The 13,451-nt window shown below is 47.3% G+C and overlaps 2 non-coding genes across 2 annotated transcripts; one reads left to right on the top strand and one right to left on the bottom strand.

The window, feature by feature from the left end:
• Positions 1 to 1,704: 1,704 nt before the first annotated feature.
• trnaf-gaa (transfer RNA phenylalanine (anticodon GAA)) lies at positions 1,705 to 1,777 on the top strand. The gene has a single exon. It is a non-coding gene; the product is annotated as a tRNA-Phe (tRNA).
• A 1,614-nt stretch (positions 1,778 to 3,391) lies between these two features.
• Positions 3,392 to 3,464, bottom strand: trnaf-gaa (transfer RNA phenylalanine (anticodon GAA)). The gene has a single exon. It is a non-coding gene; the product is annotated as a tRNA-Phe (tRNA).
• Between the last annotated feature and the right edge of the window lie 9,987 nt (positions 3,465 to 13,451).

Genomic DNA, 13,451 nt, shown 5'->3' with positions numbered 1-13,451 from the left:
TCCAAGAAACAAGGCTGTGACGCAACGACAATGCGACGTACGCAGCGCTCCGTTGTAGTAGTTTTGTAGTCCAAAACATGGGATCATGGCGTGGAGTTTTACGTCCGTTTTACCCCAAAATTCCACCGGACGCTAAAGCGACACGTCTTGTTCCTGAAGTCAACGCACACCGGGAGCGCAGCGCAGCGCCGTTTAGAAGCGGCGACCTGAAGCGAATCACCAGCGCCGCGGCGCGGCGCTTTTGCCTCCGTTGGAATTTGGGGGTTAAAGAAAAGCCAACAGAGCAGATTCTTGCTGTGGTTTCAGCGCCAAATTCAGTTCGTTCAAAACTTCAGACAGAGTCGTGATAAAACCTCGCTGTGTTGCGGCCGCCACCATGATTGTTTTGAGGGGGGTATAACATGACGCATCGCTAACTCCGCCTCTCGTGGGCTGTGATTGGGTAGAAGTTTGCTGGGCAGAAGTCAGATTCAATTGGCGCGGTACCAGACTGTTTCCCCATGAAGCCCTGAGCATGGAGAGACAGTCTGGCGTGCCAGGCCACCGAAACCCAGGATGAACCAGAGCTTCGGTCTAACGCTCTACCAACTGAGCTCTTTCAGCACAAAAACACAAGAATTATCAACCAAATCGTTCCAGAGTACATGTGCAGGCCCCATTCAGAGGATGTTTCACGTGACAGCACATTGTTTTTGTGTTTCAGTTCCAGAAACGTGTTTATGCAGCCAATTTAGAAACACTAAAACTGTTAACGTGCCAAGTCACCAGGTGGCGCTGAAAATGCACATACACACAATTAGAGAACAATATCCTGGGGTCAATGACATTCCTGTGGACAGATGTCAAATTCAATGATATTAGGGGTGAAACTCAACTATGGAACAACCAATACCGATTATGAAACTAGAATATGGGCCGGGAGTCGTGCCATGTCAGAGGTCGCCATGTTTGTTACTTGTGCATGATTAGACGAACTACTGACCATGACGGTGGTGTGCATGTGCAGAAGCAGCGCTCATGCCATCTCTTCAGGTAGAATAATGAGCCGTTTCAGCACAAGCACTTCAATTATGAGAAAAATAAAAACATCCAATGAAAAGGAGGAAAGATTATAAATATTTGTCTGACAACATTTGGCAGTTCCTGTCGACACCCAGAACCCCTGACCTCCATTGTAATTTCTGGCCCGTTTGCATGGGCACAAAAATCCTCATTCTGATCAGACTTTAAGGTCAAACGGATTGTAAATGTCTCATATAAAAGCCTGAGTGGACTCGCTTCACACAGATCGGCAATAATTTTGGATCAGATTGTAAGACGTAGTCTACCCCAATGGACAATCTGTTTGTGCCTCATGAAACAGCAGAATTTAACCAACATTAGTACCAAACTCAACAGGCATGGCTTTCTGGGTAAATAGTAACCATGAATTGCTGATAGGTGTGTCTCTCTGTGGTCTGTGATGAGCTGATGAGCCACTCAGGTGAACACTCCTGTTGTGAAGTGGGATTTGTCAAAGTTGACCTTTGTGCTCTGGAAGCATCTTTCTGCTGATCATTTGGCAATGTAGCGTTTAGTTTGTCCAACTATGTGTCCTCTGACACTGTCAACTCGCGGAGAAGCAGAGTGAAAAGTGACTTTGTCGAGAGTTGAGAGTATACTTCTAGATGTAGTGTGAGATAGTGGACTATCCCTGCTTTTTGTGCTGAAATAGCTCAGTTGGGAGAGCGTTAGACTGAAGATCTAAAGGGCCCTGGTTCGATGCCGGGTTTGGGCAGAAGGGGGTGATGTTTTGGTCCGAAACCTGAGTGGTGTTCTTGTCTTTCAGAAACCAGTTGTGTCCGTTCACAGAGACAACACAGAATACAACTTCCACAGGTTTAACGGTGGAGGCCTGCTGGTTGTTCAGTGTCAGGCCTGTCACGGATCGAAGCTCAACCAGTTCATCCACACGATCCATTCCTGGAACGTTGTGTTGATCCACAGCCTGGATAAATAGAACTGATGTTAAAGACTGGCTCCACAGCATCGCAATCTCTTTGCATGTATTTATGCTTTAGTTCCACAAGAAATGTATATACTGTAACATCTTGAAGCCCTCTGAGGCAACTGTTGTTGTGATACTGGGCTATACAAAAATAAATTGATTAATTGATTGATTGATTGATTGATTGATTGCAGTGTATGCCATGTCTGTGTTGCTTGGGGACAAATCTACTGGTGTAAGAAGAGAAATTAGCAAATGATCACTGATACCTTGCTGGGATGAGCACCCTGCTGTGGGTTGGAGAGGCTGGAGAGGAAGCACAAACTCCTGGGAGAGGAGGTCTGCAAATGTGACTTCTCCTCCTCCCAAATCCTCAAACCCTTCATCCTCCTACACAGGTTCTGCCACGTCCAATTGCTCCAGTAACTGCGATGTCTCTTTTGATTTTGGGTCCATATCTAGCAGGGGCTCATTATTTTGCCTCAGCAAGTACTGGACTCCAATGAGTTCCCCTGAGGAAATATTAAAGCAAGACCAGTTAAAAAAACAGAAACAATACAAAGTGAGAAAAAACATCAAAGCATTTAAAGCTTGAACATGCCTGTATATTTTGCAGGTTCTGTAAATGAAGGAACCAGTTTCCTGCCAAACACCTTCTGGTAGCTGCTGCTGACACAGTGAACCAACTCTTGGGTGTATGAACGCAGGTTGGAAGATTCAGCTGAGACAGCAGCAGCAGCAGCAGCCCGGTCCTGATTCCACCGATTCAGCCCATCCAGCAAATAGATTTGATCACTGAGGCTGTTGGCACTGTTCCCTGAAGCAAAGGAGCATTACAGGATCTTATGTAGAAGAGGTTCCTGTAACATAAGAGAAGGTGAAACAGTGTGACCAAAGAAGACATCATGATTCCAAACTCTAGTTTTAAGTTGATCTGACTTTTTTTTCTTTTAGCAATCTGTACACATCACATATCAGCAAGTTTACAACCAATTTACGACAGGATGAAAACCCCTGGCCCTACCATGGAGAATAAATCAACATTTGTCATTAGAAGAAATGCATTTAGAACAAACCTGGAATGAATCGATTCAGATGGCAGTGAAATGTTTCCAATGATGTGGAACCTCGGGCACATCTGTAGATTTTCGAAGGCATGTCACCCCTGGTAGGCTTCCACTCTCTGTGTACAGTGCTACACCAACATTAGTAAACTTAAAAGGCGTGGCTTTCGTTGTAAATAGTAACCATGAATTGCCGATAGATGTGTCTCTCTGTGGTCTGTGATGAGCTGATGAGCCACTCAGGTGAAAACTCCTGTTGTGAAGTGGGATTTGTCTCATTGTTCTGTGGCCTTGAATAGGACGAGGCAGTGACATACCCTTGGGCCTAAAAATTCAACTCTGCCGAAACCCGGGATCGGACCAGGGACCTTCAGATCTTCAGTGTAACGCTCTCCCAACTGAGCGATATCGGCACAAAGGCATATGTATGGTGGCACAGTAGATCTGCGAGTATAAACCACCTTGAACCAGTTCAAGAATGGCAGCATTCACACTTCACTATTGAACTCGTCAATGGGTTCGGCTCACTCCGGGCCCTCGGCCGGGTCTGGGAGGCGGTGTCCGACGTCGCCGCAGAAGGCGGGTCATCTTCAGAGGGGGTCGGGTCGGCGGTCGGCGGTCGGCGGCGCCGACTCTGGACGCGTGCCGGGCCCTTCCCACGGATCTCTCCAGCTGCGGACCCGCGGCTCCCCCGGCGGGTCGACTCGGCTGGCGCCTAGCAGCTGGCTTAGAACTGGTGCGGACCGGGGGAATCCGACTGTTTAATTAAAACAAATAAATTACCATTCTACAATTCTACAATTCTACAATTTCATTTAGCAGACGCTTTTGTCCAAAGCGACGTACAGCACAAGCAAGACTACAGACATAAGAAAGAAACCATTAGTAAATGCTTCAATTGCTTCAAGTGCGATTGGTCGAGGGAGCTGCCATCAAGTTGCAGAAGAGGAGCCACTACCCCCCCCCCCCGCCCTTTTTTTTTTTTTGTGTCAACTTAGTCAGTGGTACATAAGTGCTGGGTTTTAGACCACCTGACCTATTCTTCCCCAAAGATGGGGTCGGATTAAGACCCTAGGTGTTCTCTGAACAATTGAGTCTTCAATTGTCTCTTGAAAGTAGAAAGAGACTCGGCGGAATGCACAGAGTTAGGTAGTTCGTTCCACCATCTGGGAACAACAGAGGAGAAGAGTCTGGTTGGAGGTTTCGAGCCGTGCTGGGCTGGAAGCACCAGACGTCTCTCACATGCAGAGCGAAGAGGGTGAGAAGGAAAGTAGACCTGGATCAGGGAGTCCAGGTAGGCCGGAGCCATTCTTGTAAGCGTTTTGTAAGCCAGGAGGAGAGATTTGAATTTGATCCTGGCTGCAACTGGAAGCCAATGAAGGGAGATGAACAGAGGAGTGACATGAGCTCTTTTGGGCTGGTTGAAGACCAGACCTGCTGCATTCTGGATCATCTGTAGAGGTTTGACTGTACATGCAGGGAGACCCGCCAGAAGAGAGTTGCAGTAGTCAATGCGTGACAACACGAGAGCCTGAACCAGAAGTTGTGTGGCCTGTTGGGTCAGGAAGGGTCTGATCTTCCTGATGTTGTAGAGGGCATAACGACAAGACCGAGAAACTGAGGCCACATGAACCTTAAAGGTGCATTAAGGAGTTTGCACGTTTTATGCGAAACAGCACCCCCTGCAGGCCTTGGGCGTAATGCAGCTTAGTGAAAAACTCGTCCCTGTGGCTCGCGTGCACGGAAGAGGGGGACTCCGTCTTCGCTCGTTTAGTCGCGCTCAAGTAAGATTTAAGTTTCTTTTACCTGGTGGAGTCTGTGTGGAGCTGTGGCAGTGCTAGAAGCCAGTCTGTTCTTACTTTCTGGAAGATCCTGCTCAGTTGTTGCTCACTAAGCATCTGGCGGAGTAATGGCGGACAAAACGAAACCTAACCAGCCGGAGCGCGCATTACGTCATTCCTTTCAAATTCTCCCCAAAAAAATGCTGGTGCCGGACCGGTACTGTGACTTTCAAGTGACAATTTAGCGCTGTTAGAGGTACTTGTAATGAATATGTCAGGGCACATTGTACACATCACTAAAAATGTGTAACATATTTATGGTGGAAAATAAGTATTTTTAAGGTTGTAAAACTCCTTAATGCACCTTTAAAGGTCAGTAGGTCATCAATCATGACACCCAGGTTTCTGGTTGAGTTTGTGGGCACAAGTAGGCTGGAGTGAAGTTGGACACTGATCTGAGGCTGGACAGATGGACAAACTGGACAGACCATGAGTTCAGTCTTAGACATATTTAGATGAAGGTGGAGATATCAGAGCCAGACATGCTGATATCTGAGCTGAGACTGTCGTGTCGTCAGGTGGAAAAGAGAGGAAGAGCTGAGTGTCGTCAGCATACAGTGGTAGGAGAAGCCATGGGAGCGAATCACTGCACCAAGTGAGGTGGTGTACAGAGAGAAGAGCAAGGGGCCAAGCACCGACCCCTGAGGGACCCCTGTTGATAGGCCATGTGACCTTGACACCTCCCCTCGCCATGACACTCTGAAGGATCTGCCTGTGAGGTGGACCTGGACCACAACAGGACGGAACCTGAGAAGCCGAGGTCAGAGAGTGAGGAGAGGAGATTTGATGGTTCACGATGTCAAAGGCAGCAGACAAGTCCAGCAGCAGGAGGACAGAGGACTGACCAGCAGCAGGAGGACAGAGGACAGACCAGCAGCTCTTGCCAGCCGCAGAGATTCTGTGACTGAAAGGAGTGCAGTCTTGGTGGAGTGGTCGCATCTGAAGCCTGACTGAAAAGGGTCAAGCAGGTTGTTGTTCCGCAGGAGTTCAGAGACTTGGTTAAACACTGAGCCTCCAGTATTTTCGACAGGAATGGTAGAAGTGAGACTGGCCTGGAGTCTTCAACCTGGGCTGGGTTGAGATGAGGCTTTTTTAGCAATGGGGGATGCGGGCTTGTTTAAAAGTAACAGGAAAAAAGCCGGTTTCCAGGGAGGAATTGACAATGTGCGTGATTGCAGGTTTGATTATGGGCAAGATGGTCTGCAGAATGCTGGTGGGTTTTGGATCGAGAGGACATGTTGTAGGTTTTGAGCTCAGAAGAAGTCTGGAGACCTCATCCTCACTCAGAGGAGCAAAAGAGCAGAGAGAAGGAGCAGTGGTGGGTTTGAGCTGACTGGGCTGGTCAGGCTCAGAGAACTGGTTGCTGATTGCAGCCACCTTTTCAGTGAAAAAAGAGGCAAACATGTCAGGATCAGCTCAGTGGACGGCTGAGCAGCTGGAGGAGAAAGCAGGGAGTTGAAAGCCATAAACAGTTTTCTGGAATCAGAAGCTGCACAGATCTTGTTCTGACAAAAAGCTTGCTTTGCGGACTGCAAGCGGGAGGTAAAGGAAGCAAGTTTCTGTTTGTATGAGGACAAATCAGCGGGCTCTTGGGATTTACGCCACTTTCTTTCTGCTGCCCTGAGTCCAGCTCTTTGTTCTCTCAGAACTTCTGAGAGCCATGGACTCTGTTGTTTTTTCTTGGCTGGTTTGGACACCCGGGGGCAGAGTTTGGTTTCTGCGGAAGGAGACCATCTGTGTCGGTGTGTCTGCAATGGCAGAAAGGCAGCCGCAAATTTTACCAAGAAATGGTCAGATAGGTGTAGTGGAGTAACCGTCACCTCTGCTATGGAGCAGTTACGAGTCAGCACCAAGTCAAGGATTTTGCCAGCTCTGTGGGTGGAGGAGATGGAGCCAGTACACGTGCAAAGGAAGCGATCAGTGCCAAAAAGTCCAGTGCCTGAGGTTTGTCAACATGAATGTTCATGTCTCCATGACAATCAGTGGTGTGCCATCGTCAGGGATGTCAGAGAGTAACATGTCCATTTTAGAGACAAAGCCATCCAGACTACCCCCTGGTGGGTGGTACACAACCAGAATATATGCTTTGATGGGAGTAGTGACCGTTAAAGCATGATATTCAAACGTTGTGTTGTTGTTCTGATGGTGACTGTGAGGAACGAGGCTGAGCACTCACTCTCAGCATCTGACTGAGAGTCAGTTTCTGGCTCTGATGGCTCAGATTGGTAGGGCTGGGTCCGTCTGATGAGGCTGTTAGCGCTAGCTTCCATTGTCAGTTACATGGAGGCGGCTCCCCTCCCGCTGTGGGCGTGGCTCCAGCGCTTCTCGCTGACATGCCACCAGCGTTTCACAGCAGAGAGAAGAGCTTGTTTTTCCATGATTTTGAGACCTTATTTTATATACTTAGCAATTTTTTTAATCGTTCAAATTTGGCTCAGTGGTTAATGACACATGTTTATGCAGTGTGACAAACTCTTAACACAAATTTATTTCTGCTTTAGTTGGACTTTAGGATAGATGCAAAGTCAGAAGGAAAATTGTAGTTACAGAATTTCTTTCAAACAAACCTAATTTATGGCCACAAAACAACCCTAAACAACCAAGATAAAAAAGCAAGCAAACATGTACTTAAGAATTAAACCATTGTATTGACATAAATTACAAGTGCAAAAAGCAGCAATACTTTTGTCTTACTACTTTTTGTACATAAATTTTACCCTTCTGTCCTTGAGAGAGGCAAATTTCTCAATGCTGATAAACTATTTATTTTATGATTTAAATGTGTTAATTTTAGGTCAACAAGGTCGCTCTTTTTTTCTCTCTCTCTGGCTCCACCCCCGGTGCGCCTCTCAATTCCATCCTGACAACAATACAAACCCGGAGCCTTCATCTTTAAACATTACGGGAAACAGAGTTAGAAATAAACAAACACAAATGAATAAGATTACCTCCAAATGAAATGTTACAGTCGTCCCCTGCCAAACATGAAATGTCCTCATTTCAATGAAATACATAACAGTGTGCAGAAACAAAAAAACAACACAAGAATAAACTCGTAATGTTGCAAACACCGCGCAAACAGGCACAAAATGTCACAATGCAATTGTTTTTTTTTTTCAAGAGTTCTTTTCCAGCGTTTGACGTATATCATGGAACATTCATGAACTCAGAAACAGTACCGTATCAGTGTAGTACGACAAACGAGGTACTACGACCACAGCCTGAAACACATCAAGTAACAAAGTCGCTGTACTTTTGTGGGGGAACAATCCTGCGTCCAGAGCAGGACACAAGAGGACGGGCAACTGGGGAAACAGGCGTGGACCCACTGGGCTGTGAAACAGTGGGAGAATGGGTCGGGGAGGGGGGTGCGCTCTGAGGAGCTGACTCAACTGCAGGTGCTGAAGTGCCAGTCCCTGTCCGTGTTGGCACATATGGGGGGGAAGGTGGGCGAAAAGGCAAAGCCCCTGAAAGAGCAGTAATGGGAGAGACTGCTGAAGGGGTATTGTCCAGTCCAGGTGAAAATGTCTCCTTTGGAATATTTTCCAAGTTACCTTTGAAGGATTTGAGTCTGTTGTGGTGCACAACCCATGTTCGTGAAGGTGATTTTCTCAGATCTGTAATCATATAGGTAACACCAGGATGACCATCGTTTGACATGCACTTCACAATGACAAAAAGCCCTTTCCATCTAGGAGCAAGTTTGTTCATCTTCTGAGCCGGATCATCCAGGAGGACAAGGTCTCCTGGTTTGTGTGGATGAAAAATGACCTTTTTGTCATATTGTGCTTTCTGGCACATCTTACTCAGTGCTGAATTTTTGGCTGCATCAGCAAATGCATGTGACAGACGTGACGTCAGGAAAGTCGCATAAGCTGCTGGTGTACCTGGAGTGGGTGAGGTTACAGATGGGCTGCAGTTGAGAATAACATCCAGTGGCAAGTTAGGTTCCCTGCCATGCACCAAGAAAAATGGGGAAAATCCTGTACTGGAATGCACACTGGAATTATAAGCAAGTTCCACTTGGGGAAGAAACTGATCCCATTCACCACCAGTTTGTGCAATGTATTTTCCCAGTTGGTCCTTCAGGGTCCTGTTCAATCTCTCCACCATGCCATCTGACTGTGCATGGTAGGGCGTGGTGCGTGTTTTTGTTATCCCCAGCAACTGACACAAATGCTTGACAAGATCAGATTCAAACTGTCTCCCCTGGTCTGTGTGAATAGATTCTGGCACACCATGCTGTTTGACATAATCTTCAAAAATGATCTTTGCTACAGAGATGGCACGTTGGTCTTTCATTAGAAACACATTAGCATAACGTGAAATAATCTGAAATGACCAGAGCATACCTATTGCCCTGGGATGTAACGGGCAACTCAGTGATATCAGCAGCAATCTTTTGAAATGGTCGGTCTGCTTGAATAGGCTGAGTGGAGCATGTTCATGGGGCACAGGAGAACCCGTTTTTGACAAGGGAGGCACTCAGTACAAAAAGTGTGCACATCCCGAGTGATGTAAGGCCAAAAACAAATACGTCTGGCTCTCTGAAGTGTGCGTTCCACATTTAAATGTTCACTTAACTTATTCCTATGCAGTGCAGCTAAAGCTGTGGGGATGAGCACCTTTGGTAGAACAACCTGAAAGGTCACAGGTGAATGGGGACTGCGTTTAGTTTTTCTGCAAAGAATCCCATGCCGAATGGTAAGATTGGGATATTTGTTCCCAAATTCAATAAGGACTTCATCTCTGACTTTGCTGATTTTTTGTCTGGGCTTGTGGTCAAATATGACAATTTCATTATCTGCGGTGACTTTAATATCCATGTTTGTTGTGTCTCACAGCCTCTGTCCCGGGATTTTTCAAACTTACTTAACTCATTCAGTCCCGTTCAAGCTGTTGATGGCCCCACCCATGAAAAGGGCCACACTCTCGATCTTGTCCTAGCCCATGGTGTCTCCGTCTCCGTTAATGAAATCTGTCCCATGGCTTTCTCTGACCACTCCCCTATTCTGTTTTCTGTCTCAATACATTGCACAGGTAGTTCTTATAAGGCCCCCAAACAGGTTTCACGCTGTCTTAAAGGTACTGTAGGCAGGATTTTGCTAGTCAGTGCTATTTTTTCTGTGTTTTCTTTGAATTAAATGTCAGAGTATCCATTGATAATCCTTTAGGAGTGAAGCATAATTGCACTACTGCGAGGGCGCAGCGTTTCCATCAGTCTCTGTTCTGAGCTGAAAAGGAATCTCGACAGCTCCAGGTATCTTTGACCAATCAGAAGAGCCCATGAGGCTCTAACCATGATTGGTTGAGGGGCGTTCGTCGCACGTTCTTGTGGGAGGGGCTTAACTTGCGTAAGGGCGTGATGTCAGAGAAAACAGGACAGGATTGGCTGTGCTGGGTTTCAAATCGCCATCTTAGATGGGTCAAATCACGGCAGAGATGCAGAATCCTGCCTACAGCACCTTTAATCCATCTACTGCTGAGCAATTTTCTGCTGCCCTCAGGGTCTCCCCGGTGTGTAGGCTGCCTCCAGACTCTATAGTCAGTACTCCTGCTGATGGGCTTTTTTCCATGTTTTCATCAGCTTGCACGACAATTCTGGATGCAATTGCCCCCCTCAAGTTCAAGGGCAAAAAATCTCAGCCCACACCATGGCTAAACGCCACCACAAGGGCCCTCAGGCGCAACTGCAGACGCGCTGAGTGCAAATGGAAGAAGGACCATCTCCACGTTTCCCTTCAAATGCTCCGCAGCTCCCTGACAGGCTACCAACAAGCTGTGAAATATGCTAAGTCACAGCACATTTCAACTCTGATTTCCTTAAACTATCACAAACCCCAGGTTCTCTTTCGGACATTGAATTCCCTCATCAACCCTCGCAATGATCCCCCCGTCATGCCCTCCCCTGGCCTCTGTGATAGTTTCCAACAATACTTTATCAGCAAGATAGCTGCACTCAGGCCCCCTGCTGCCCCCTTCTCACCCCCCATCCCTCCCCCGCCTCTGTCAGCAACCTTTGCAGAGTTTGAGCCCGTTTCACTAGCCTCCCTCTCTGCCGTTGTCAGACACTTGCAGCTTTCCAACTGCCCCTCTGACTGTCTACCTTCGCGTCTACTCAAGGATCCAACAGTCTTTGACTCAGTTGCCCCCTTTCTCCTCTTAATAGTCAACAGCATTCTGTCCACTGGCTGTATCCCACCTGCCTTCAAGCACGCTGTGGTGCAACCTCTTTTAAAAAATCCCAACCTCGACCCCTATACCATGGCAAACTTTAGGCCCATTTCCAAACTGCCCTTCCTCTTTCAAGTTCTTGAGCGTGAAGTTTACACCCAGCTGCAACTGTTTCTAAGAAATAACAACCTCCTTGAAAAATTCCAGTCGGGATTAAGATCTGGCCACAGCACAGAGACTGCCCTCCTGAGTGTCCTGAACGACCTGCTCCTGGCTGCAGACTCAGATAGCCCTGTGGTCCTGGTCCTCCTGGACCTCACCTCTGCCTTTGATACAGTGGACCACGAGATCTTGCTGTCTCGCCTCGAAAACCTGGGCATCAAAGGTACAGTCCTGGAGTTTTTCCATTCCTACTTGCCTGGTAGGACCTTCTCTGTTCAACTGGGAGACTTCACCTCTTCTGCAGCCCCCCTCTCCTGTGGGGTGCCTCAAGGTTCCATCCTAGGCCCCATTTTATTTCTCCTGTATATTCTGCCCTTAGGAGATATCATAAAAAAACACAATATCTCCTTCCATTGCTATGCAGATGACATCCAGCTGTATCTCCCCTTTAAGGCCGATGACCCCACTGCTCTCCAGCCTTTGCAAAACTGCTTGTTGGACATTAAGGCTTGGATGTCAGCGAATTTTCTCTACCTCAACGAGGAGAAGACAGAGGTCATTGTGTTTGGCAAAACCCCTTCAGCACTTCACACCAACACCCTGGGTTCTCTCGCCGGTAACTCTAAGTCAGCGGTTAAGAATCTGGGTGTGATCTTAGACAGTTCTTTGTCCAGAGTTTGTCCACGCCTTTGTCACATCCCACCTGGGTTACTGCAATAGTCTATACACCGGCATAGGAAAAGCCCAACTTCACCGCCTGCAGTTAGTCCAGAACTCGGCCGCTCGACTCCTCACCTGCACTAAAAAACACGATCACATTACCCCGGTTCTCGCTTCCCTCCACTGGCTCCCCATCCGCTACCGCATTGATTTTAAAATTCTCTTAACAGTCTTTAAATCTCTGCACCACCTTGCCCCACCGTACCTGGCTGATCTTCTCCTCCCTTTCACCCCGTCCAGAGCGCTACGGTCGGCTGACCATCGCCTTCTTGTCATCCCCAGGTCGAGGTTGAAAACTAGGGGGGATAGAGCTTTTTCTGTAGCGGCCTCTCGACTCTGGAACTCCCTTCCCCCCCACATCCGAGCAGCCGAATCCGTAGGGATTTTCAAATCTCACCTGAAGACGTACCTTTTCTCGCTGGCCTTCAACTAGGTTTTAGCTTGCTTTTCTGATTCTTTTCATGAATTTTTACGCACTTTTTATGTTTTTTTTTTTTCACTATGTGAAGCACCTTGAAATGTGCTAAGCCGTTTGTAAATGTGCTCTATAAATAAAGTTGACTTGACTTGACTTGACTTGACAATTTCCTCAGCGAAGGGGAGGACTTCCTCAGTTTACCAATAGGAGGGCCTACTGGCACTGTCTTTCACCCATGAAATGACTGTACTGAGATATTCATTATCCTGTTGCTATTGTTTTAAAACTTCAGAGTCAATGGACAGTGTGTTTTCAACTTCCTGAGTGAGATTGTCGTTTGTGGCCGTGTCTGCGGTAGGTTGTGTGTCAGTGACAGCTACAGTAACACACTGCTCGGGTCTGTCAATGTTGTCTGTGCTGGGGCGCCTGGACAAGGCATCAGCGTTGGCGTGCTGTTTACCTTCCCGATGTGTGATTCTGTAGTCATAGACATCCAGTTCAAGAACCCATCTACTGCGTCTGCCTGTGGGGTCGTTGTCCACCGGGGTTTTCTTCAGGCTGAGTAGGGGCTTATGAACTGTGATCACAATGAAGGAACTTCCTGAAAGAAATTGCTTAAAATGTCTCACAGACCAAACAACTGCAAACAGTTCATGATCAAAAGTTGACCATTTCCTTTCTGAGGGACTTAGGGTGTGGCTCGCATAGGCAATAACATGTTCCTTATTGTCCTGTCTCTGTGCTAACACTGACCCAATGCCCTCAAGTGACGCATCAGTGCACAGCAAGAAAGGTTGTGAAAAAATGGGATGTGCCACAACTGGTGGGTGGGTGAGAGCATGTTTTAGGTGACTGAAAAGCATCCTCACACTCTACTGTCCATCTGAAAGTAGCACCTTTGTGAGTCAGTAAGTGGAGTGGAGCAGCAATGACAGAAAAGTTCTTAACAAATCTGCGATAGTAGGAGCACAGTCCAACAAATGCTATCACTTCTGTGACAGTCCTGGGAGTAGGCCACTTCTGTACCTTTCCTAAGTTCTTTGCATCTGGCTGGAGGCCATGTTTGGAGACAACATGTCCGAGAA

This window comes from Salarias fasciatus, chromosome 8 (assembly GCF_902148845.1).
Source record: "Salarias fasciatus chromosome 8, fSalaFa1.1, whole genome shotgun sequence".
Classification (NCBI taxonomy): domain Eukaryota; kingdom Metazoa; phylum Chordata; class Actinopteri; order Blenniiformes; family Blenniidae; genus Salarias; species Salarias fasciatus.
This window is presented reverse-complemented; position numbering and strand designations above follow the sequence as displayed.